Source organism: Periplaneta americana, chromosome 7 (genome assembly GCF_040183065.1).
Source record: "Periplaneta americana isolate PAMFEO1 chromosome 7, P.americana_PAMFEO1_priV1, whole genome shotgun sequence".
Lineage (NCBI taxonomy): Eukaryota > Metazoa > Arthropoda > Insecta > Blattodea > Blattidae > Periplaneta > Periplaneta americana.
This window is the reverse complement of record NC_091123.1, coordinates 116,026,088-116,051,117: the sequence shown is the minus strand read 5'-3', so window position 1 is coordinate 116,051,117 and position 25,030 is coordinate 116,026,088. Positions and strand designations below refer to the sequence as shown.

At 35.9% G+C, this 25,030-nt stretch overlaps 3 non-coding genes across 3 annotated transcripts; all 3 read right to left on the bottom strand.

The window, feature by feature from the left end:
* Positions 1-6,459: 6,459 nt before the first annotated feature.
* On the bottom strand, positions 6,460-6,530 carry TRNAG-GCC (transfer RNA glycine (anticodon GCC)). Its single transcript has one exon. It is a non-coding gene; the product is annotated as a tRNA-Gly (tRNA).
* A 7,019-nt stretch (positions 6,531-13,549) lies between these two features.
* Positions 13,550-13,620, bottom strand: TRNAG-GCC (transfer RNA glycine (anticodon GCC)). Its single transcript has one exon. It is a non-coding gene; the product is annotated as a tRNA-Gly (tRNA).
* An 8,323-nt stretch (positions 13,621-21,943) lies between these two features.
* Positions 21,944-22,014, bottom strand: TRNAG-GCC (transfer RNA glycine (anticodon GCC)). The gene has a single exon. It is a non-coding gene; the product is annotated as a tRNA-Gly (tRNA).
* Between the last annotated feature and the right edge of the window lie 3,016 nt (positions 22,015-25,030).

Below are 25,030 nucleotides of genomic sequence, written 5' to 3'. Positions count from 1 at the left end.
CATCATCCTTAATTAAAACTTTTCTATAATTTAAACTGTTTATATTATTTATGTTATGTTATAGTTTCTGCTGTATGATATTAATTAAAAAAACGTTTTATTTAACGACGCTCGCAACTGCTGAAGTTATATCAGTGTGGCTGGTGTGCAGGAATTTTGTCCCGCAGGCGTTCTTTTACATGCCAGTAAATCTACAGACATGAGTCTATCGCATTTAAACACACTTAAATGCCATCGACCTGAGCGGGATCGAATCCGCAACTTCGGGCACAGAAGGCCAACACTCTACCAACTGCGCTACCCAGGCCGACTTGTATGAGATTATGGAAAGTGAAATATCAAAGATTGTTTAATATATATTTAAAATTGAAGTGGAATGCAACTGCTTTAATAAAAATGAAACAATCAACAAAGCCTTATTGATTAGTAATCGTCCATAGAGTTCAATGAAGATTGTATAGTTGGCACAACTGGTAACAAGAGAAAAACTCAGTATAACACACTACTGCCATCAAGCGGAATATTTGTAATGATGAAGTGGTACAATAATATATTTATTTTATTTTATTGGGTTATTTTACGACGCTGCATCAACATCTAGGTTATTTAGCGTCTGAATGATATGAAGGTGATAATGCCGGTGAAATGAGTCCGGGGTCCAGCACCGAAAGTTACCCAGCATTTGCTCGCATTGGGTTGAGGGAAAACCCCGGAAAAAACCTCAACCAGGTAACTTTTCCCGACCGAGATTCGAACCCGGGCCACCTGGTTTCGCAGCCGGACGCGCTGACCGTTACTCCACAAGTGTAGACCCAATAATATATTTCACGACAGTTTAGTATTTTCGTAAGTCAATTAATATTTTATTCTATTAGAGTATTTAATTTCTTCTAATCTTTACAGAACTTACTTTCTTCTAATATTGTAATAGTCAATTAAATTCCACTCGGGTTTTGATTTTGTCTGGAAAAACCTTTTCGTATTCTACTCGCAGATTTATCGATAAAGTCGAACTTCTAGTGAGATTACTGTAGATAAACACTTTACAATATTTATCATTTTCTTTCATGCATTTAGTAAAAACAAGGTAGAAATTCAGGTAATTAAATATATACATTTATTTAAAATATCACCATCAATCTTGAACACAGAACGGGTATTACACTGTTAAAATTCTGTGACAAAGAATATGATAAAATATTTTTTAAAAATCTGTGATAAAAGGTAGGATTTGGAATACTTGATGCACAATAACTACTCGAAGCATCACCGTTTTCATGATTTTCGATGGCGTCAACCTCCCCATCGTCATCAGAAAGGTTCTAGTCATCGTTCGTCAACAACGTAGCATCAGAATATTTCGTATCATCATTTTCTTCTAACAAAATTTTGCATACTTCACGATCGAGCAGATTTAGACCTACAGTAGCCATAGTCTAGCCAGTGATGTCAAAGCAAGCGCATTTTTCTGACATTGACGCGTGCGCGGGCAGCAAGCGCTAAGTATGGAAAGAGGAAGGATTGTATATATGAATAAGCAACCTGTTGGATTAAGAAAATAGTGGTGCACAAACATCAAACGGCACGTGAAATTTTATGTCATTATTTTTATATAGCTTCTTTCTGTTTAATATTATCTATATTGTCTGTAAAACAAAAGTACTAACACTGATTTCTTAATATTGCACTTGTGTTTTAAATCTTAATAACATAATAGAGAGTTAAGAAAGAATATTCACTTAAATTCCATAGTAGTATAATATTATATTGTATTAAGTGGATGAAACACATCATTCATAAAGAAAGTGATACTCCAAAGAAAGAGACTGAGTATGACATGATAAGTTGGAATTTATATTGATGGTATCTTTAGCCTTACAAAAGTAATCAATAAACTAATCAAAACAATATTATAGTACAAAGCAAAGTTACCTAGGTATTGTATCTGTTTTAAGTGTAACTAATATTACATAACAAAACTCTTATCGCATTATGCTTTTAAGGAGATATTTGTAACCAACTTCCTATCATCAGAATATTAAATTATTTTCTCGAAATATGCTGAAGCTATAGAGCTAACATTTTTACAACAAATGGGCACGTATCTTTTGCTTGTGATGTAACAGTAGTTGCTTTGTTAATTCATTTCCTTACAAACAATTTCCATGCGAATATTTTCAAAATTTTCAATACACTATCTTCAGTAATACGTATATATGGTTTATTAGATTTACGAAAACATTCTGTAAGGCTACAAAATAAATAGGCCTATACCAGCCCCCACCACCAAACTAAAACACACAAACAAAACCACAAACACGTGTTGGAAATTTGAATACTGTCTGAGAGGACACACGACAGCAACAGAGAGGCAGATGAATAAAATAACACCACACCATGAAAGTCTCCAGAACGATTCAGACGCTTCTGCCACCGGAAGGGGAAACTCAAAAATGTATGTATGTATGCACAGTGTTCTGCCCAAGAGCAGGTCTTTAACTGCAAACCCAGCATTTCCCTTTCTTGCGTTCCTCTTAATCTCCCCATATAATACTTTAATGCTGTCTATCAACTGATATCTTTTACCCCGAACTCTTGTCCCGTTCACCATTCCTTAAGCATTCCAAATTAACAAATTAGGCCTACACCAAAATAATTAAAACAAAAAAAAAATAAAGTAAAAAATAAAATAAAATAAAATAAATAAAAAGCCAATCACCGCACCCACACACCTACTGGCACTTAAGCCAGAAATAGTGTATAAGTATGTAAATATATATTTATTGTTATTTATGTACAATGGCTGGAGAGGGCATCCTGCGCGTATAAGACCCTAAAACGGCCTCTGGCTCAAAGCCAGTAAAGTCAATAAACATCAACATCACATACCTGAAAATTTCACTTTTCTATACGAAAAGTTGAGAAAATATTTCTTTTGAATAAAAAAATCAAACTTGTGAAAAATGAGCATTAAAATTAAAACTTACATTCTTATAATGCACTTATACTTCTCAGGTAAATCTAAAAATTAACATGGATACAGTTTTAATAATTTCTTTTCCCTTTATCTATTGAATCAGTGCTGGCCATCCCTGAATATAGCTCGACCAAGCGGCATATACCACCTCTTTTGTCTGTCTCTTTCCTTTCCGCTGTAAATCGCTCAAGCTCTCCTGGGCTCTATAGCGCGCGCTTGCTCCTGTGGGAATCAATTGACATGCCTGATCTAGTCGCTCATCAGACTGCAAAACAAAGGCAGTTAATTGCTGAAGTGTTAGTGAAATTTGGCCGAAAAAAATTAAGAACTGGCCTAAAGAGTGTCATAATCTGCCACTGGGTAGCGCAAGATTTAATTACGAGTGGTTTGTCTGCAATAAATTATAAACCACACAAAATGTCGTTTTGGGGTCAATGCTGACTCCGCGGTACTAGATGTAATTAAATCAATATTTCAGAAACTGAAAATGGTGGACGAGAAATATTTTACAGGAATGTCATTAACCTAAAATAAATAAAAGTCAAAACGGGAAAAAAATATATAAATTTGTTTTGAAGGATATACGAATGATTTGTTTAATGCGTGGGATCACTATTGACCCCACGGTAGTAGGAGGGTTAAACGTTACTATTTTAAGCAGTTGAGTTGACCATTAGTGACAAATATAGGGACATCATTTTATTTTTAATAACATTTCTAATATTAACCTTGCTATACCTTTGGATTAACGATTGAGAACCGTTTGCTACCCCTTCCCACGACTGGAGTTCGATGATACTGGCGTAAAATACAAACAAATCACTTTACTAGGTATAGGAGGGAAGAAAAGTAGTTCATCCATTTACGTAAACTAGGAAATATCGCGATTTTTAGTTTGATAATTTTCATTAGCTTTTGTTTAATCAAAATACAGTACAGTATTAACAATGAGTGTTTTTACTCACGAATTGAGCTATCCATTTGCACGTATTCATTATGCAGTATATATTATACTGTTTACAGCACATCAGCGTATAATATAGAGAACGAAGTTAAATTGAAAAATAATCATAATATGGATATTTAAACGCATTCTTGAGAATGGTGGCCGTTCATTTCGATACAGGCTTCAGTCATTTGTGCATATTATCGCACTATAGACTATTGTACCTAATTACAATTATCAGTTTCGTCCTTCGTACGAGTAACTCATGTTGAAATAATTCTGTACCTCCTCTATAAAATAATACGTACCTTACGTACTGTAAATTCAATCTTCACTTCTGCCCGATCCGAAAAGATAAAATTACTCAGACATGCTATCGACTGTCCGTCCAAGTGGTTTTGTCGCAGGGTCGTAGAAAGAGAGGAAATCACGTGACGGTTAATTCCTTAGCGATGCTCTTTTATTTAAGTTATTTTAAACAGTTGTATAATATTATGTTCACGTCCAATTCTTAACAGAAAATAATGTTTTCAGAAAAGAGCTAAGACAGCCCAGCCACTAGCCTTTACAGAGAGGCGAGCAGAAGCGGGTGGGGGAAACCGAGCTACGACGTAGGCAAACGGACGACAGTATCTGTGCGAAAATATGATTCAATATTGAAAGCTCTTTCGTGACTAGAAAACGCGAATATATTTCTGGAACGTACTATACTCACAAACTCAGTATTGCTTGACTGCATGTACGCGGCCTTGGTTCTGTGTGAAGAACGGTTGGAAGTTTATTAGTAGAGGGGGTGGGAGTGAAGTACATTCAAAAACTCAGGTACAATAAAAATGGAAGTAAAAATAAAATGATGTCCCTTTATATTTTTATCCTATTTCATCACAGCTCCTGTGATCACAAAGTTGAACTCCTTTTAATTAATGAGTATGGTTCTGGTTCAAAGAGTTACTTCGTTAGTTCAAAAAGTTACTTCCTTAGTTCAAAGAGTTACTTCGTTAGTTCAAAGAATTACTTCGTTAGTACCTATAAGAGCGTTCTGAAATGAAATAGTAAGAAATTGTAAATCCCTGATGCTAGATACAGATGTTATTAATATCAGAAACTGTACATATAAAAACAAAATTAAGTGTGACCTATTGCAACAAGTTATATCCATAAGGAGCATAAAAATCTTGTATCGCTTTCCCCCCACCTTCTCAATTCTGCAAATGACTAGTTCAAACAAGTCACGCCCAGAATAATACTTGGAGTTAAGAGGGAGAAAAATCCCTGCCTGAGTCAGACTTCATAACCCAGCTGCCAGGTATGTTGCTGTAAAGTCATCTAAATCAATGACGGACGCTATATTCATAGAGTGTGCAATGGATATCGCAATAAAAGTCGTGGTGCCAGATTCAATTCAGATTCATTAAGTTCCTTGTATTTTAAAATATCACCAAGTTCAGTCCCCTGGACAGTTTATTGCACAGACAACTCGTCAACATGGATCAATTAAGCAAGTTCGCGTAATATGGAGCAAGGTTTTGGTAATGTCACGGCCTCTCCGGAACTTTCTCTAATGAAGTAAGCTCAGAACTTGTCTGTAACTAGGGGCATGGATCTATGGAATATTCAAGTAATGTTCTTTACAAAAAAATAGTTCATAAAGGTTCATGAAATACGTACGCAATGGTTAGGTGCAGCTCTAACGATGCGTGGAGGCAACGGTCGTGCGATCAGATTTGGCCTCTGGAATCGACGTTTATAGACAGACATGATAGGCCTACAGTCAACGATCGTAAAACTCGTACTAAAGGAGGCGGAGATCTGTCCGAGTTACGAAAAGTCCATCTTATCGAAGAAAAATAAAGTTTTACGTTAGGAATGAACACTAACGCCAAATGTTATCTATACTGTAGCAATATTATACTGAACTTTAATGCAACAAGGTTATCAATACATACCAGGTAAAACGGAGACACAAATAACACAGGTAGTGGGCAAAGCGCATTAATCAGAGTCTACTGTAATTCGATTGGTCTATTATAGGAGCATGATGGTGACTGATCTGCCACTTTTTGTTGTTTTTCCCAGCAGAACTTTTGAAAAAGTTGTCAGTCTCTTTTATATACAGTATATTATATTTTCTTATATTTTATACTCGAAAAATTTGGTCCGAGTTATCCGAAGTCCGAGATATCGGGGTCCGAGTTATCGAGCGTTTACTGTACTGCTGTGGCAAGACATAAGACCGAAACAAGACAGACAATATCGGCACCAAGGAAAAACGAGTTAAGATGGAGATAATAGAAACATCAACAAGACGTATGTAACCAAGATAAGACAGGTAAGAACAAAATAAGACAAACTTTCCCAAGATAAAACGAACACAAAATGAAATAATTATACTAACAGATAAGGCAAGCATGCGATCGATAAAAACAATCACTTTCTTGTCACTCAGATATGTTGAAAGAGATTATTTCCTTCAAAGTTCCCAAATCGATCAACAGTCAGTAAGATTTTTTCCTTTTACACAAGGAAGTAAAAATATTGCATCGGCCGGGAATCGAACCCGGGCCGCCCGCGTGGCAGGCGAGCATTCTACCACTGAACCACCGATGCTTATGATAATATCGCTCTCTTCTTTAATGACTTTTACTATCGAAGATGTAGGCCAGGCTCTTCGTGAACGGTTTATTGAGCACGTAGTTAAGAGAGGCTTCCATTAAGCAGTAGGAATGAAAAGAAATCAAATTAAAGGCAATATAATTTTAAATATTTATTTTTATACAGTAATATAATATTAATGTTTAAATATTATCAGGCAGTACATCTCCCTTGACGATATGTCTTAGAGGAAGAACAATGTCCGCGATGCACTTAAAACAGAAAAGAAAATTATTTCCCAAATTTCAACCACTGATACTTCTCACGGCATCCTATTTAATATAATTACAGATAGCAGTGACGGCTCCTGCATATTTCTTAAGATGAGGAAAGAAGTTAACAACGCAAAATGACACCTTCTTGAGAGAAACATGCTACAAATTAGCCTACATGCATACATGTAAGACCAGGTAGTGTTAGGATTTGCCTTTTTTTTTGTATAGCAATAATCTGTTCTTGTAAACTTAATTTCCTAAATTGTCCAAAATATGTTTTCACTTCCATTCATTGTTGAATAATTGCACAAATTAACAATTACAAGGAAATTCACAACCTCACAGCATTTTTCGCGCACACTACAGCATCACACGTGTTGGAAGAGACCAGCTACTAACACGTAACCGAAACCGTTTTACTGAAGTGGGAATGGGAAATAATCTGTTATGAAAACGAGAACACTGCACCCACCCACGTGGTCTGTGTTGTCACATGTACATTTTACAAGTTCCGTATCACATTCTTTTGAAGAATGTCAGTTCTTGTAAAGTCATAGGCTACTACCACAGTCTACTATATACAGTCACGAAGCTTGAGTTTTGAGGGTGCTAGAAACAATAGACTGTACCGGTATTATTTCGCATTGTCTGTAATGAGGCGGTATTAGCGATCTTAGTGGTGAGCAACTACCTAATGTTTGCATATTTACTACGTATTGAGCTTCGCGACTGTATATACTAGACTGTGCTACTACTATTATTGTTCAAAGCTGCCGGTGGCCGATTAATTTTTCTTACGTTAAAAATAATGTAGTTTGGAATACTTTCGATTTCAAATATATTTGTATAAAACTGAGAACTTGGCTGTTGTTCTCTCTAGTAGACAATAAATGGAAGTGAATTTCAGGCGTCGAAAAGCTCTGCGATACTAACGTAGAACTACTTCCTCTTTGTTTTATATAAATCCAACTTCAACTTTCAGATATCCTCGAAAGTTCCAAACCATGAATAGTAGCTTATATAAAGTGGAACGAATAATATGTTTTGATTCATAATTTAAAAAAAAAAGTTTATATGGTGTATTTCATAGCTTTGTGTTAAAAATGTTTTTATTGTGCCTCATTCTAGATGTGTTATAGTCTGGTTGAATACAGCATCGTTAGATGGCAGCGGTAGCGATCTTTGCTGCACGACCAGGCGGTCTCTATTTCCCGTCCATGCACTGATTCAGAGGAGGATCTCCTCCCTATCCGTTCATTTACTTGCTTTAAAACTCTGCTTCTTTCTCTGGCCACTAGTGCGCTGTTGTCCATGTGTCTTAACTGCAGTAAAGGAGGAATAGATTAACTTTCCTCCACACAAACAATCTGACATCTTTCTCACAGTTTCCTAGCAGCACATGAGTGCGCGTCTTTAAAACTCGATCAACCGGGTTTTCTTATAGGTGTGAACTTAAAAATTATCTAATCTTCCTCGAATTTCAAGGCATATTTTTCATTTGGTATTTACATTCAAAAGAAGAAAAACGTGAGGAGGACGTTCCTCCCTTCCCTCCTTCGAGGAACAGCCACTGAAAGATAGCCAAATGTAAACCCGTATTCCATTAACGAAGAACTCATTAAGCTTTCTTTCATTGATACTTGCAATGACGTTTTAGGCCAGGCTGCGACAAGTAAAATTAAAGACGTTCCATTGTTTAATGATACAGTTGAAAGGCGCATATTTTATATGGAAAAAAATACACAAACGTAACACATTGAAAAAAATTAAAGAATATATTTTTTAATGCAATTAGAGAACAGTATTTTTACTTACATAATACGATATATTGACTGTGATCAAAGTGACATAAAGGAAGATATTTTAAGCATTTTTTAATTCTGTCGTCAATTTGCAAAAGAGCACATGTCCAAAATAAGAAAGTGTTGGAAAATCGCAAAAACTGTACCTTACTTACTTACTTATTACTTACAAATGGCTTTTAAGAAACCCGAAGGTTTATTGCCGCCCTCACATAAGCCCGCCAGCGGTCCCTATCCTGTGCAAGATTAATCCAGTCTCTATCATCATACCCCACCTCCCTCAAATCCATTTTAATATTATCCTCCCATCTACGTCTCGGCCTCCCTAAAGGTCTTTTTCCCTCCGGTCTCCCAACTAACACTCTATATGCATTTCTGGATTCGCCCATACGTGCTACATGCCCTGCCCATCTCAAACGTCTGGATTTAATGTTCCTAATTATGTCAGGTGAAGAATACAATGCGTGCAGTTCTGTGTTGTGTAACTTTCTCCATTCTCCTGTAACTTCATCCCGCTTAGCCCCAAATATTTTCCTTAGCACCTTATTCTCAAACACCCTGAACCTATGTTCCTCTCTCAGAGTGAGAGTCCAAGTTTCACAACCATACAGAAGAACCGGTAATATAACTGTTTTATAAATTCTAACTTTCAGATTTTTGGACAGCAGACTGGATGATAAGAGCTTCTCAACCGAATAATAACACGCATTTCCCATATTTATTCTGCGTTTAATTTCCTCCCGAGTGTCATTTATATTTGTTACTGTTGCTCCAAGATATTTGAATTTTTCCACCTCTTCGAAGGATAAATCTCCAATTTTTATATTTCCATTTCGTACAATATTCTGGTCACGAGACATAATCATATACTTTGTCTTTTAGGGATTTACTTCCAAACCGATCGCTCTACTTGCTTCAAGTAAAATTTCCGTGTTTTCCCTAATCGTTTGTGTATTTTCTCCTAACATATTCACGTCATCCGCATAGACAAGAAGCTGATGTAACCCGTTCAATTCCAAACCCTGCCTGTTATCCTGAACTTTCCTAATGGCATATTCTAGAGCGAAGTTAAAAAGTAAAGGTGATAGTGCATCTCCCTGCTTTAGCCCGCAGTGAATTGGAAAAGCATCAGATAGAAACTGACCTATACGGACTCTGCTGTATGTTTCACTGAGACACATTTTAATTAATCGAACTAGTTTCTTGGGAATACCAAATTCAATAAGAATATCATATAATACTTCCCTCTTAACCGAGTCATAAGCCTTTTTGAAATCTATGAATAACTGATGTACTGTACCCTTATACTCCCATTTTTTCTCCATTATCTGTCGAATACAAAAAATCTGATCAATAGTCGATCTATTACGCCGAAAACCGCACTGATGATCCCCAATAATTTCATCTACATACGGAGTTAATCTTCTCAAAAGAATATTGGACAAAATTTTGTAAGACGTCAACAAAAGTGATATTCCTCGAAAGTTACCACAGTTGGTTTTGTCCCCCTTTTTAAAAATAGGTACAATTATGGACTCCTTCCATTGTTCTGGTACAATTTCCTTTTCCCAAATAGCAAGTACAAGTTTATAAATTTCGCTATATAATGCACTCCCACCCTCTTGTATTAATTCTGCTGGAATTTGATCGATACCTGGAGAATTGTACTTTTTCAGATTTTCTATCGCAATTTCGACTTCTGAAGGCGTGGGTTCGAGTATAAATGGCTCAGCAGTTTGTATTTCAATTTCGTCCCGATCATTTCTATTTGGCCTATGTACATTTAGTAGTTGCGCAAAATAGTTTTTCCATCTCTTTAGGATTGATGGAGAGTCTGCAAGCAAGTCACCATTCTCATCCTTGATCACGTTTACCCTTGGCTGATATCCGTTCTTAAATTCCTTTATACCCTTATATAAATCTCGAATGTTTTTATTCTTACTATTTGTTTCTACCTCATTCAGTTTTTCCTTCAAGTAACCTCTCTTTTTATTCCTAAGTGTACGACTTGCTTCCTGTCTTTCATTGAAATAATTATCTCTCTTCTCCTCAACTGGATCCTGTAAGAATTTCAATTTTGCCTGTTTCCTTCTTTCTACTACCATGCAACAATCTTCATCAAACCACGGTTTCTTTTTCTTAGTTTCATAATAACCTATGCTCTGCTCAGCTGCAATTTTGATACTATCTCTGATATTTTCCCACACGCTATTAACATCTAATTCTTTCTCAACTTCGTCGGAACTTTCTAAAGTGGCAAACCTATTCGAAATTTCGACCTGATAATTTTGCTTAGCTTCCTCGTTCTTTAATTTCAAAATATTGAATTTAGTAATATTAACTTGTTGCTCTACTCGCTTGGCTACTGACAATCTTTCTCTTAATTCTCCAATCACCAAATAATGGTCAGAATTACAGTCTGCACCCCTGAAAGTTCGAATATCTACTATACTAGTATGTCTCCGTTTATCTATCAAGATGTGATCTATTTGGTTGTGTGTCAATCCATCTGGAGAAGTCCAAGTATATTTATGTATATCCTTATGGGGGAATGTTGTACTTTTGACAATTAAATTTTTCGATGTGGCAAAGTTGACTAATCTAACTCCATTGTCACTACTAATTGCGTGTAGGCTCTCTTTTCCAATAGTTGGTCTAAAAATATCCTCCCGTCCTACTTTAGCATTGAAATCCCCCAATAAAATTTTCATGTGATATCTAGGGAACTGATCAAAAGTATGTTCCAATTCCTCATAGAAGCTATTCTTTATATGGTCGTCTTTCTCTTCTGTAGGGGCGTGAGCATTTATAACTATGATGTCGCACCATCTACCCTTAAGTACTAAATATGATAACCTGTCACTGATAAATTCGACCTTTTTTACTGCTGATTTTATTCTTTTATGAACAAAGAATCCTGTTCCTAATTGGTGATTATTGTTTCCTTGCCCATAATACAACAAGTAATCTCCTATTTGTGATATGCCATTCCTATCTAACCTAACCTCTTGTACTCCTACGAAGTCTATTCTATATCTAGCTAGTTCTTTTGCTACTAATGTTACCCCTCCTGTTCTATAAAGACTAGTTACGTTCCAAGTGCCAAATCTCAAATCCTTATTCCTTTGCTGTGGTCGTGCCAGAGAATCAGTCCTATTCCGAGGCTTATTATAGGGATACGTAACAAGCTGTTTTTTACGGTGATGGGTTGTTAGCCCTTCGCCCAACCCCCAAGCTGGAGGACCACCCCTTATCGGCTGTCCACGACTGCTTATTCAATATATTCGCAGCTACCCTCCATATCTGGAGGCCGTCTCGTACCTAAGTTAACAAATTAAAATGTTCACATATTTTTTCTAATTAGATCACTATGGGTACATACATACTGTTTTTTTTTTTTTTTTTTTTTTTGCGATTTCCTAACACTTTGTCATTTTGGACGTGTACTCATTTGCAAATCGACGACAGAATTACCTACTTACACTACCAGCAATTCAATTTTCGAAGTTATAAATAGTTTCATTGAAGAGTAGGGGCAAAAAAATGGCACCTGAGCTAAATGAAGTCTCGTCTCAATCTGTTACAATGGCTGATTATATGAAAAACAGTGCTTTAAATGTAAGATTGTTAAAAGAATTGTGCGATGAAATGGGCGCCGTTGTCAGACTCATCTTTCCATTCGGGCCAAATTGGTTATTACCTTTTCGTGCCTAGACTTCTATCACTTCTCCACCTAGTTGGTACCATCGCGTTTCTAACTCCTCCGGATCAGTCGCTGTACTTCTCACCCTCCCCCCCCCCTTCCGTATGTTGTACCTAATCAGTTACATCCATTTCGGCTTTCCCTCTCGAAATTTCTAGCGCTCCTTCACTGGGGCGGCGAAACCCGAAGTGAGACAAATGGCAAGAGGCTTGGAGCTCACATATTAGGTTTTTCACAGCCCCAACTCCCCCCTTGCAAGGACGTGTTTTCACGTACCTTTAAAGTTTCTCCACCCACTTCCCCTCTCATTCATTCATTCATTCATTCATTCATTCATTCATTCATTCATTCATTCATTCAGTCTCAGTACCAGTTCTTGATACACACAGCAGATCTCTCCGCGCACGTGTACCACGCCACTGAATATGTCCACCGGAGTAGTGGACGAAACGTTTGATTGTATTACCAACAGACCACGGCCCTCTAGCCCAGAAAATACTCATCCTATTGAAGCAGAATTGCTGGGTAACTTTCGGCGTTGGACTTCGGACTCATTTCGCCATCATTACTTCACGTACCATCATTATTCATACCGTAGCCCGGGTTAATTTCATGATGCGGCGCGTTGTACTTGTACAAAAGTGCGGTCATTCCGCTACCCAATCATTCACAGAATAGCAGTGATAAGAAAAAATCATTCTCAGGCTGTAGAGCAAGCCTTCAGATCCCTCCTTCATACAAGAGAGAAAGAAAAACGCCCGTGGTCTAGGTAACAGGGATTTTGTTCAGGTACCCCGGTTCCCCTGTGACATATGGACAATTCTTCATCGTTATAATTTATTGCGAGCATAATGTAGATCCTCTGCATGTGATGCACTCTGGATAGTCTCTGACGAACTAAGCGACTTAAATCTCTCGGTACTAGAGCGACATCTATGAGCTCACTCAGGAAGTTAAGAGTCCCGCTATTGGGGGGGGGGGGGAAGACAACTTAAAAAGTACAAATGACTTGATAATGTAACTTTATTATAAATAAATTCATATCTCAAGAAAAGATTGAGCTCAGGATAAAACCTAAAGACGATAAGCAAGACAGATAACATTAAAATTATAATATATGACAGACATTACCAAGGTAGTACCTTGCTAATGCTTGCAAGCAAATTAGATGACAAAAGATAAGAACGAGAGAGAGCTAAGACAGAAAGTATCACTCTAAGATGCGTGTTTCCTTAGAATTTAAAGTAAAAATATTGCATCGGCCGGGAATCGAACCCGGGCCGCCCGCGTGGCAGGCGAGCATTCTACCACTGAACCACCGATGCTTATGGTAATACTGCTTTCTTCTTTAATGGCTCTTTGCTATAATTCACCAGTACATATTCCGACGAAGATGTAGGCCAGGCTCTTCGTGAACGGTTTATTGAGCACGTAGTTAAGAAAGGCTACCATTAAGCAGTGGGAATGAAAAGAAATCACATTAAAGGCACTATAATTTTAAATATTTATTTTTATACAGTAATATAATATTAATATTTAAATATTATCAGGCAGTACATCTCACTTGGCAATATATCTCAGAGGAAGAACTATGCCAGCGATGCGCTTAGAACAGAAAAGAAAATTATTTCCCAAATTTCATCCACTGATACTTCTCATGGCATCCTATATAGTATCATTAAAGAGAGCCAAATGTAAAAATCCGTATTCCATTAATGAAGAACTCATTAAGCCCTCTCTCATTGATAATTATAATGACGTATTAGACCAGACTGCGGCAAGTAAAACTAAAGACATTCCATTATTCAATAATACATTTGAAAGGTGGATATTTGATACGGCAAAAATACACAAAAATAAGACATTGAAAAAGCTAAAGAATAGATTTTTTAATACAATTAGAGAAATCTACAGACAACCAGAATAACGGTATTTTTACATTGACTGTAATCAGAGCTAACGAATGTTCTGATCCATCCTATCTTTCGTCTAATTTAAGCGAATATAACCTTTCTGATGTTGAAAGTATCATTGAAAATGAAATGCATAAGGAAAGGTGGAAAACGGAAACGGTTTAACAAACTATGAAAGAATAATCTAGCAAGCGACGACGAAATTACACCAAAGCTTACACAAGTAGTTCAGGAGAAATGTTGAAAGAAATACAGTAAATATTTATTTTATTTTTGTGAATGGAGAATGAATATAAGGTACTAATAATATAGGCATATGCGCTGCTATAAAATGTTAGATCCAGGCTAGCAGTCGTCGTTTAGGAATGACCATATTTCTGACAGGTTAGCAGCAAAACTTTTAAACCAGTTGCTGCCAGAAGAAATATGAAATGTCTACAGAGGAACAAGCCATTTTCCATTGAGGATTTTCGGAAACTGGAATTAAAAACCAATAGGATACATTTCTTATGGGATATTTGGAGAGGAGGACCATTAAGCAACGTCAGACAACTATAAAACCACAGCACCGAGAATGTTTTTGGGTATATAGTATCTTGACCGAGAAGAATTTTCATGCAAGCTCTTTAATCTGTCATTGTTTAAAATATCTAAGAAACGAATGATAACTGTACAAAATATAGTGAAACTAGGTGATACTGTAATAACAGATATGTGTATATATTTATTAGCAAAAAATGCCTTAATACGATCTAAAAGTTCAACATGTCTATCCATGTTAAATTCTCTATGTGTTTCCATTATAATTTCAAGGCTTTAATCTAATTAACGTATATCTATTTATTTATAAGTTATATGTCTATAAATGTATGTATATATATTAGCGAAATGTCTTAATATTATCTATAAGTGTAACATATCTATCCGTGTTAAATTCTCTATGTTTTTTCGATTGTAATTTCAAGGCTTTAATCTAATTAACGTATATCTATGTAGTTATATGCTTTATGTCTATAAATGTATGTATATATATTAGCGAAATGTCTTAATATTATCTACAAGTGTAACATGTCTATCCATGAGGAAGTTGAAATATTGAATGTTCAGATAAGAAAAGGGCGGGAAACCTTAGATGTAATAGCATGTTACAGACCACCCAGTGAATTAAACAATTTAACTTTGCACAAGCTAAATGAATATCTTAATACAGTATCAGAAGACCGAAACGTAGTAATTTCTGGGGATCTAAACCTCCCGAAAATTAACTGGAACGGGATTTCAGGTACGAATTCAGATGCACAGACTCTTGTTAATGAATTGATCTGGAGTAAAGATTTCACGCAGGTAGTAAATGGTCCGACGCGTGACAATGCCCTCTTAGATGTTTACCTAGTAAGGCCTGTCTCTCTCTTTGTCAACTCTGAAAGTCTTCATAAAATAAGTGATCACAATAGCGTCTTATTAGAAATCTTCTGGGAAAACACAGTAAATCCGAGGTCAAGTCCAGTGTCTATCTGGAACTTCAACAAAACCGATGTCCATGAATTACAAACGTTTCTACGACAAAAGCATGATGACTTTCTAAGGACTGAAGGAAATATGGAAAATGTATGGCATAAATTTAAGAGCATAATTTTCGAGGCATTAGTAAAATGTGTACCTTCTAGAATAATTAAGAAAAATCCGGACCCTGAATATTACACTAATTATATTCGCTACTTAAAAAGACAATGCGCGCATTTAGTAAACGTAAACAAAGCCATGAGCATTGGGAAAAATATGTCGAATTAATTAAGAAACTTGAGTGTGAAAAAAGGATAGCTCAGGAAAATTTTCTAAAAACCATTTTAAAAGAAGATGAAAGTAACAATTGGAGACATTTTTATAATTATGTACGCAGGAGAAAAGGAAAAAATGAAGGAGTAGTGCTTTTACGAAATCAAAACGGAGAAGTATAACTGATGACAAAGAAAAGGCCGACTTATTAAATTCCTATTTCATTTCGGTTTTCAATAATAATAATAATAATAATAATAATAATAATAATAATAATAATAATAATAATAATAATAATAATAATAATAATTCCGCTGATAGGAGTGGTTTTGTCACAGACAGTGAATGTGAACCAAATTCGACATTCAAAATAACTTCCAAAGGGGTTAGAGAGAGACTAACGAAATTAAAAAGTCGGAAGTCTAGAGGACCAGATAATATTGCTACAGAGATTCTTAAATTAGGTTCCGAGGCCATAATTACATACTTAATGCGTATATTTCATGTTTCCATAAACAATGCAGCTATTCCATGTGACTGGAAATCAGCTATAGTGGTACCCATACATAAAGGTGGAAATAAATTAGATGTCGGAAACTACAGACCGATTAGCCTTACATCTGTCGTATGTAAAGTCATGGAGCATTTGATATCGGATTACATTCGTCATGTTCTAAATGCGAAAGACTGGTTTTACAACCGCCAGCATGGTTTTAGGGAAGGCTTCTCATGTGATAGTCAAATTACGTCGCTGGTTCAGGATCTAGCTGAAGAGGTAGATAGAGGCGGAAGAATCGATGCAGTTGTGATTGATTTTTCGAAAGCATTTGATTTGGTGCCACATGACATATTAATAGATAAGTTAAGTAGGCTAGGAATAGATAAAAGAGTGGTGCTATAGATCCAAGAATTCTTAAAAGGTAGAACCCAGAGAGTTTGAGTAGGTCATGACATATTGGAAATTGGAAATATAAGTTCGGGGGTGCCACAGGGCAGCGTTCTGGGTCCATTACTCTTTATAATATACGTAAATGACCTATGCCAGAATATTACATCAAATGTGAGGCTATTTGCAGATAACTGCATTATCTATAGAAAGATTAGAAGTAATTCAGATGTAGATGCTATTCAAACAGACTTGAATAAAATTTATAACTGGGCGTTAATGCATAGGATGAAAGTAAATGGTTCTAAAAGTAAATCTATAACATTTTGTAAAACCCGAGAGGAAACTAGTCTTAATTACGAATTCAGTGGTGTTGTAATTCCGCAAGAACAATGTTGTAAATACCTAGGAGTGCATTTAAACTCCAAACTTTCTTGGGGAGAGCATGTTGATAATGTTACGGGTAAAGCATGGAGGGCACTTCACTTTATTGTGAGAATCTTCAGAAAGGCTAGCCCTAAATCGAGGGAAATAGCATATCTAACGTTAGTGCGACCGTTAATGGAATACGGAACTACATGTTGGGATCCCTATAGAATATATAAGATAAACTCCTTAGAAAGAATCCAGTATAGGGCAGCTACATTTGTTACAGGTAAAAGAGAAGATGGGAACGATACGATAAAAGAACTTAAATGGGAAACTTTGGAAAACAGACGTAGGAAAACTAGAATAACATCATTGTATAGAGCACATCTAGGTCAGAAAGCATGGGTAGACATAACGGCTCGGTTAGAAAAGCCAACATACTATGGTAGGAACGATCATGATTTTAAAATCAAATGTAGGAAACAGAAAACGGATGTAGGTAAATTCTCATTGTTAAATAGAACTATAAATGATTGGAATGACCTACCTGCAGCGGTCTTTGAGGGCTGTCCTTCCTTAAGGAGATTCAAGAATAATTTAAAAAGTTGTGTATAAAGTGCAAATTAAAATTAAGGCGACATTTAACATTAATTTTTTTAAGGTGACATGTATTTAATTAGCCTGACGAGTTACTTCCTTGGTTTGAATGGTAAATTATTTAAAAATAGCGTGTAAGTGGGTCTTAGACTAGAAATGTTTAGTTTAAATGTAGTTCTGTTTATAAGCACAGTATGCATAAGGGTGTAATTATTTGACTTATTTGAACTGTTGTATCAGTGAAGCGAGGTGAGTCAGTGAAGTTATGGTTTTACAGTGCAGTGAATAGTTCCGATCAGTGATAATTTATAGCATCAATGAAATGTGTTCTATAGTGTCAGTGAAATGTGTGCTAAAGTGTCAGTGAAATGCGTCATAGTGCCACTACAGTGAGTGAGATGAGAATAAAGTGAAAGACTATTGAAACTAATGTGGGGCCTGTACATAATTATGTAGGTTATAATATAAAATTAGGTATTTTATTTATGTTTTATTATTATTGTGTTAAATTATATTGTGTATTCTTATTGTATTGTGTATAAAATTGTAGGCCTGTTGTGTATTGTATAATTGTATTGTGTATTGTAAATATTGTTTATCATTTCTTTATTGTCTATTGTTTATATTGTGTATACCACTGCCACCGGGTGCATGCCCACTTGCAATGTAAATAAATACATACATACATGTTAAATTCCCTATGTTTTTCGATTGTAATTTCAAAGCTATAATCTAATTAGTCTAATATATATATAAATATATTTATATATATATATATATATATATATATATATATATATATATATATATTTATTGTCATGTTAGTCTGTAAGTTTCAATTTGTTGTGATTAGTTTAAATTATAACCCTAGTATGCTATATGTAAGATAGGGTTTATAAGTATGGAATAAATACTACTAATGACAGATATGAGAGGTAAACACTCCAATAGGCCTCACAAGATTCTAGATGTTGTTTATGTTAGGTTATTAGATCACTTCAAGTGATACGTATAGTGTTTGTAAGCCTATATTCTAGGACTTTCAGTTAAAATGATATCGTGAAATAAGTGGGATGAATTATTTTTAATGTTGTGATAACATACATTGTAATTATCTTCATATTGTAGTATAGACCTAAATCTAGCCCTTCCTATAGAAATGTAGCAAAGGTTAACAGTATTGCAGTATTTTCAACCCTCTTCTATGGAAGAAGGGCGTTATTAAAAAAAAATGAATGCTTCGTTCTCGTACAATATTTAAACATTAACCATGGAACTCATTGTATTCACAAGAGAACATATTACCCTAAAATATATATGAATAGTGTCATATTCCAGCAAGAGATGCAGGGTACAGATAGTTTTTGTTGATTATCTCAAATCTATGTTTTCTGAGTTATGACCTTCTTCCAGCTAACCCCTCAATTGCGGAATTAAATGGGTATCGATTATCACAATCATCTTCTTCATTCGGAAGTTCGCTGGCTGTCCTGCGGTAACCACACTCAATTATTAATACTTATGTTAATTAAATGTGTGAATTAAAAAATTGGAAAGGTATTTACGAGTTGTTCTGTTCAGACCGGGCCCTCATCTTATAGAAAAAAATACCGGGCCACGGTCTCTGAAAGATTGAGAACCACTGCTCTATGTGGCCTCCTTGCAAGCCGTTGTATTGATTAGAAATAGCATTATGCTATTCTCTACTTAACAATCTTCTGTAAATCAAGCTCTGGCGTTTGTAGCTACAAGTCCAGCAGAGGCGGACTCCAATTTCTAGCAGGAAGTTAAAGACATTTTTGTCTTCCAAACGTCCTCTGCGTTTATTTTTATTGTCTCTATCATGTCTTGTCTTAAGAAATAGTCTTCGCCGTGATGGACAAATGTCCAGTGAGTTCTGATTTTTGTGAATGTCTGTCTCGTGTTGGTTAAACTCATAAGGATGCTGACAAAAGGATGCAAGACGATCTAAACCTTGAAAATGGCTGCTAATGAATATCAATATTATCCATAGCATTAGTGAAGAAATGCACAGCAAAAATGACAAAAATCTCACGAATAGAATAAAGAAATGCTTAAGTGCTGTTACAATAATTATTAAGCAAGAAATGAATCTTGAATGTTCACAAAAGTAATAGTCTATTACCAATGCAACAAAACTATAGGAAGTGAACCACATACAAACTTCAAGTCCACATCTGTGGAGTACCGGTTAGCGCGTCTAGCCATGAAACCAGGTGGCCCGGGTTCGATTCCCGGACGGGGCAATTTACCTGGTTGAGGTTTTTTCCGGGGTTTTCCCACAACTCAATATGAGCAAATGCTTGGCAACTTTCGGTGCTGGACCCCGGACTCATTTCACCGACATTATCATCTTCATCTCATTCAGACGCTAAATAACCTAAGATATTGATAAAGCGTCGTAAAATAACCTACTAAAATAAAACAAACTTCAATGATTTACGAATACAAATGCGTTTTTATATTGTGTAGGATCAGTGTTAGTGCGCTGCGCTTTTAAGTCTGAAGGCACGGGTTCAAATCCTCTCCAACATGAATTTATAACTTGTGTTGAGTAAGTCCAGTCCACAGCTGTGGAGTAACGATTAGGGCGTCTGACCGTAAAACGAGCGGGCCTGTGTTCAAATCCTGGTTGGGATAAGTTACATAGTTGGGGTTTTTATGGAGTTTTCCCTCAATCAATAGAAGCAGAATTGCTGGGTAACTTTTCGGCGTTGGACCTCGGACCCATATCACCACCATCATTAATTCACATATCATCATCCATACCATAGACCTGGTTAATTCCATAGTGCAGCGTGATATATTTGTATAAAAGCGCGTCAGTTCGCCTACCCAATCATTCACACAACAGTAGTGATAAGCAAAATAAGCCTTCGGATCCCCCCCTCCATTAAAGAGGAAGAAAACAGCCTGTGGTCTAGGCTACAAGTATTGTCGGACCATCGGATCTATGCCCCTTCAGCGCTGTCGTCGTTCTTGGAAAAGTTAACGCCTCTACTCACCCCACATTCCACCCGTTTCTCTCCCAATACGTCAAACAGCAGGCCACGAACCTTGCCGAATAGGGATGTTGCCAAACTTCCGTCAAAGTGTCATGTCTCTTGAATATTGCTTATAATACTGTAAGGTTAATTATTACTTATTCATAATTTAATTTAAGTAGGTCTAATGACGGTGATTGACTTATGCAAAATGCTATTACTTGCTTAATAATATTTCTTTCACCACTCCGTGCTACAGTATTCATGTTGAGTTTACAACACTGGACTGCAAGTGCAAATAAACTGTCCCGCAACAAGGCTCAAAATTGTGAGTAGAGGGGGAGAGAAAGAGAGAGGGACAGAAAAGAGAGAAATAGGAATACAGGGAGAGAAATGAATTGCCGAGGCTGAAAAGGAATTAAGGTTCAGTTCGCATATCTTACTGGGACACATATCCGATAGTCGGACTATATTTTGTTCAAGTACTCCGGTTCCCCTGTGACATACGGACAGTTCTATATCGTTATAATTTATTGCGAGTGTGATGTAGATCCTCTGCATGTAGTGCACTCTGGATAGTCTCTGACGAACTAAGCAACCTAAGCCTCTCGGTACTAGCGGCATCTATGAGCTCACTCAGGAAGTTAAGAGTCCCGCCATTGGACCAAAAAAAAAAAAAAAAAGAGAGAAAGAAATTGAAAAGAACAAATGACTTGAAAATGTAACTTTATTATAAATAAACTCAAATCTCAAGAATAGATTGTGCTCAAGGTAAAACCTAAAGAATATAAGCAAGACAGATTACATTAAAATTATAATACATTACAGACATCACCAAGGTAGTACCAATCTAATACTTGCAGGTAATTAGAAAACAAAAAGACGAGAACGAGAGAGAGCTAAGACAGAAATGATCAATCCAAGATGTAGGTAAAGTCCAGGCCAATAAAATAGGAAGACGCCAGTCCACGAAGAAACAAGACAGCGCAATACGTAAGACAAAAAGAAATACCACTAAGACATAGTGAATTGAAGTAAAGAGTTCTCAAGTCGATCAGTTAACAGCAGGACCGTGTTTCCTCCGAATTTGAAGTAAAAATATTGCATCGGCCGGGAATCGAACCCGGGCCGCCCGCGTGGCAGGAGAGCATTCTACCACTGAACCACCGATGCTTGCGGTAATATTGCTTTCTTCTTTAATGACTCTTTGGTATAATTCACCAGTACATCTTCCGACGAAAATGTAGCCCAGGCTCTTCGTGAACGGTTCATTGAGCACGTAGTTAAGAAAGGCTTCCATTAATCAGTGGGAATGAAAAGAAATTAAATTAAAGCCAATATAATTTTAAATATTTAATTTTATACAGTAATATAACATTAATATTTAAATATTTTCAGGCAGTTCATCTCCCTTGACGATATGAAGGATTGAGAGCCATAGTGGGCCAAGCTCCATTTATTAAAAACGGAGAAAGTGAATACCATTTGTTAATGAAGATTGACATATCATTTAGCTTTAATGTATGTACTTTATATTACTTGCTATATGTTTCCATTGAATTATGGTAATAACTTCATTTTAACTCTTGTTTTCTACAGTTTTAGTAAATGGCGCTTGGCCCACTATGGTTCTGAACCCTTCATACAGTAGGTCTCAGAGGAAGAACAATGTCCGCGATGCACTTAAAAAAGAAAAGAAAATCATTTCCCACATTTCAACCACTGATACTTCTCTTGGCATTCTATTTAATATCATCGAAGATAGCCAAATGTAAGCCCGTATTCCATTAACCAAGAACTCATTAAGCCTTCTTTCATTGATACTTGTAATGACATATTAGACCAGGCCGCGGCAATTGAAATTAAAGACGTTCCATTGTTTAATGGTACAGTTGAAAGGCGGATATTTGATATGGAAAAAAAATACACAAACATAACACACTAAAAAAATTAAAGAATATATTTAATACAATTACAGAAATCTACAGACAACCAGAAGAACAGTATTTTTACTGACATAATACGATATATTGACTGTGATCATAGTGACATAGCGGAAACATTTTAAGCGTCTTTAATTACCTACTTACTACATTGCAAGCAATTAAATTTTCAAAGTTATAAATAATTTCATTGAAGAGTGAGAACAAAAATAAAATGGCACCTGAACTAAATGAAGTCTTGTCTCAATCTGTTAGAATGAGTGATTATATGAAAAACAGTGCTTTAAATGTAAGATTTTAAAAATAATTGAGAGATTAGCTGGAAGGAGAGCGTAATTCGAATTACGACCTTTATCCGTAAAATGGCTATATTCGTTCTTTGGCGGATTTCTACCAACCACCACAATATTATGCCTCTACTCCCAATAGATTTCAATAGAGAGATATTATTGAATTGCGTCCGTCTTCCATCTCACTACTGTGGTTCGAGGACCGGCGAAGGTAACTGCAAGGGTGTTCGCGTTGTCAGACGAATGTTCTGATCTAGCCTATATTTCGCCTAATGGAAGCGAATATAACCTTTCTAATATTGAAAGTATCAGCGAAAATGAATTACATACGGAAATATAGAAAACGGAAACGGTTTAATAAACTATGAAAGAATAATCTAGCAAGCGGCGACGAAATTATGGCGAAGGTTACCCAAGTAGGTCAAGAAAAATGATGAAAGAAATACAGTACTACTATTTATTTTTGTCAATGGAGAATGAATACAAGGTACTAATAATATAAGCGTATGCAGTGCTATAAAATGTTAGATCCAGGCTAGCAGTCAGTCATTTAGGAACGACAATATTTCTGACAGGATAGCAGCAAAACATTTAAGCCAGTTGCTGCCAGAAGAAATATGAGAAGTCTACAGAGGAACAGCCATTTTCCATCGAGAATTTTGGGAAACTGGAATCAGAGATCAACAGGATATATTTCTTATGGGATATTTGGAGAGGAGGACCATTAAGCAATGTCAAACAACTGTAAACCCACAGCACCGAGAATGTTCTTGGGTATACAGTATCATGACTGAGAAGTATTTTTATGGAAGTCCTTTATTTTGTCATTGTTTAAAATATCTAAGAAACGAGTGATAACTGTACAAAATATAGTGAAACTAAGTGATACTGTAATAACAGATGTGAAAGGCAAAACACTCACTAGATTCTAGATGTTGTTTATGTTAGGTTATTAGATCACTTAAAGTGGTATAGTGTTTGTAAGCCTATATTCTAGGTAGTTTCAGTTAAAATGATAACGTGATATAAGTAGGATTAATTACTTTTAATGTCGTGATAACAATTTAGTAAACGAACATATATATATATATATATATATATATATATATATATATATATATATATATATATATATATATATATAGAGACTTTTGTAGAACATACATTATATTATCTTCATTATTGTAGTATAGATCTATATCTAACCTTTCCTATATCAGTATTGCAGTATTTTCAACCCTCTTCTATGGAAGTAGGACGTAATTAAAAAAATGAATACTACGTTTTCGTACAATATTTAAACATTAACCATGAAACTCATTGTAATCACAAGAGAAAGTATTACCCTACAATATATGTGAATAGTGTCATATTACAGCAAGAGATGCAGGGTACAGATAGTTTTTGTTGATTATCTCAAATCTATGTTTTCTGAGTTACGCCCTTCTTCCAGTTAACCCCTGAATTGTGGGATGAAATGGGCGCCGATTTCAGAATCATCTTTTCCATTCGTAATTTCGCTGGAAGTTATTAATACTTATGTTAATTAAATGTATGAATTTAAAAAAAAATTTGGAAAGGTAATTACTAGTAAATTTGTTGGGACCGGACCCTCGTCTTGTAGAAAAAAAAAATTTACCGGGCAGCGATCTCTGAAAGGTTGAGAACCACTGCTCAATGTGGCCTGCTTGCAAGCCGTTGTATTGATCAGAAATAGCATTATGCTATTCTCTACTTAACAGTCTTCTGTAAATCAAGCTCTGGCGTTTGTAGATACAAGTCCAGCTGAGGCGGACTCGAATTTCTAGGAGGAAGTTCATTGTCTTCCAAACGACCTGTGTGTGTTAATTTTTCTTGTGTCTAGCATGCATTGTCTTAAGCGGTAGTCTTCGTCCTGATGGACAAATGCCCAATGAGTCCTGATTTCTGTGAATGTCTGTCTGGTGTTGGTTAAAA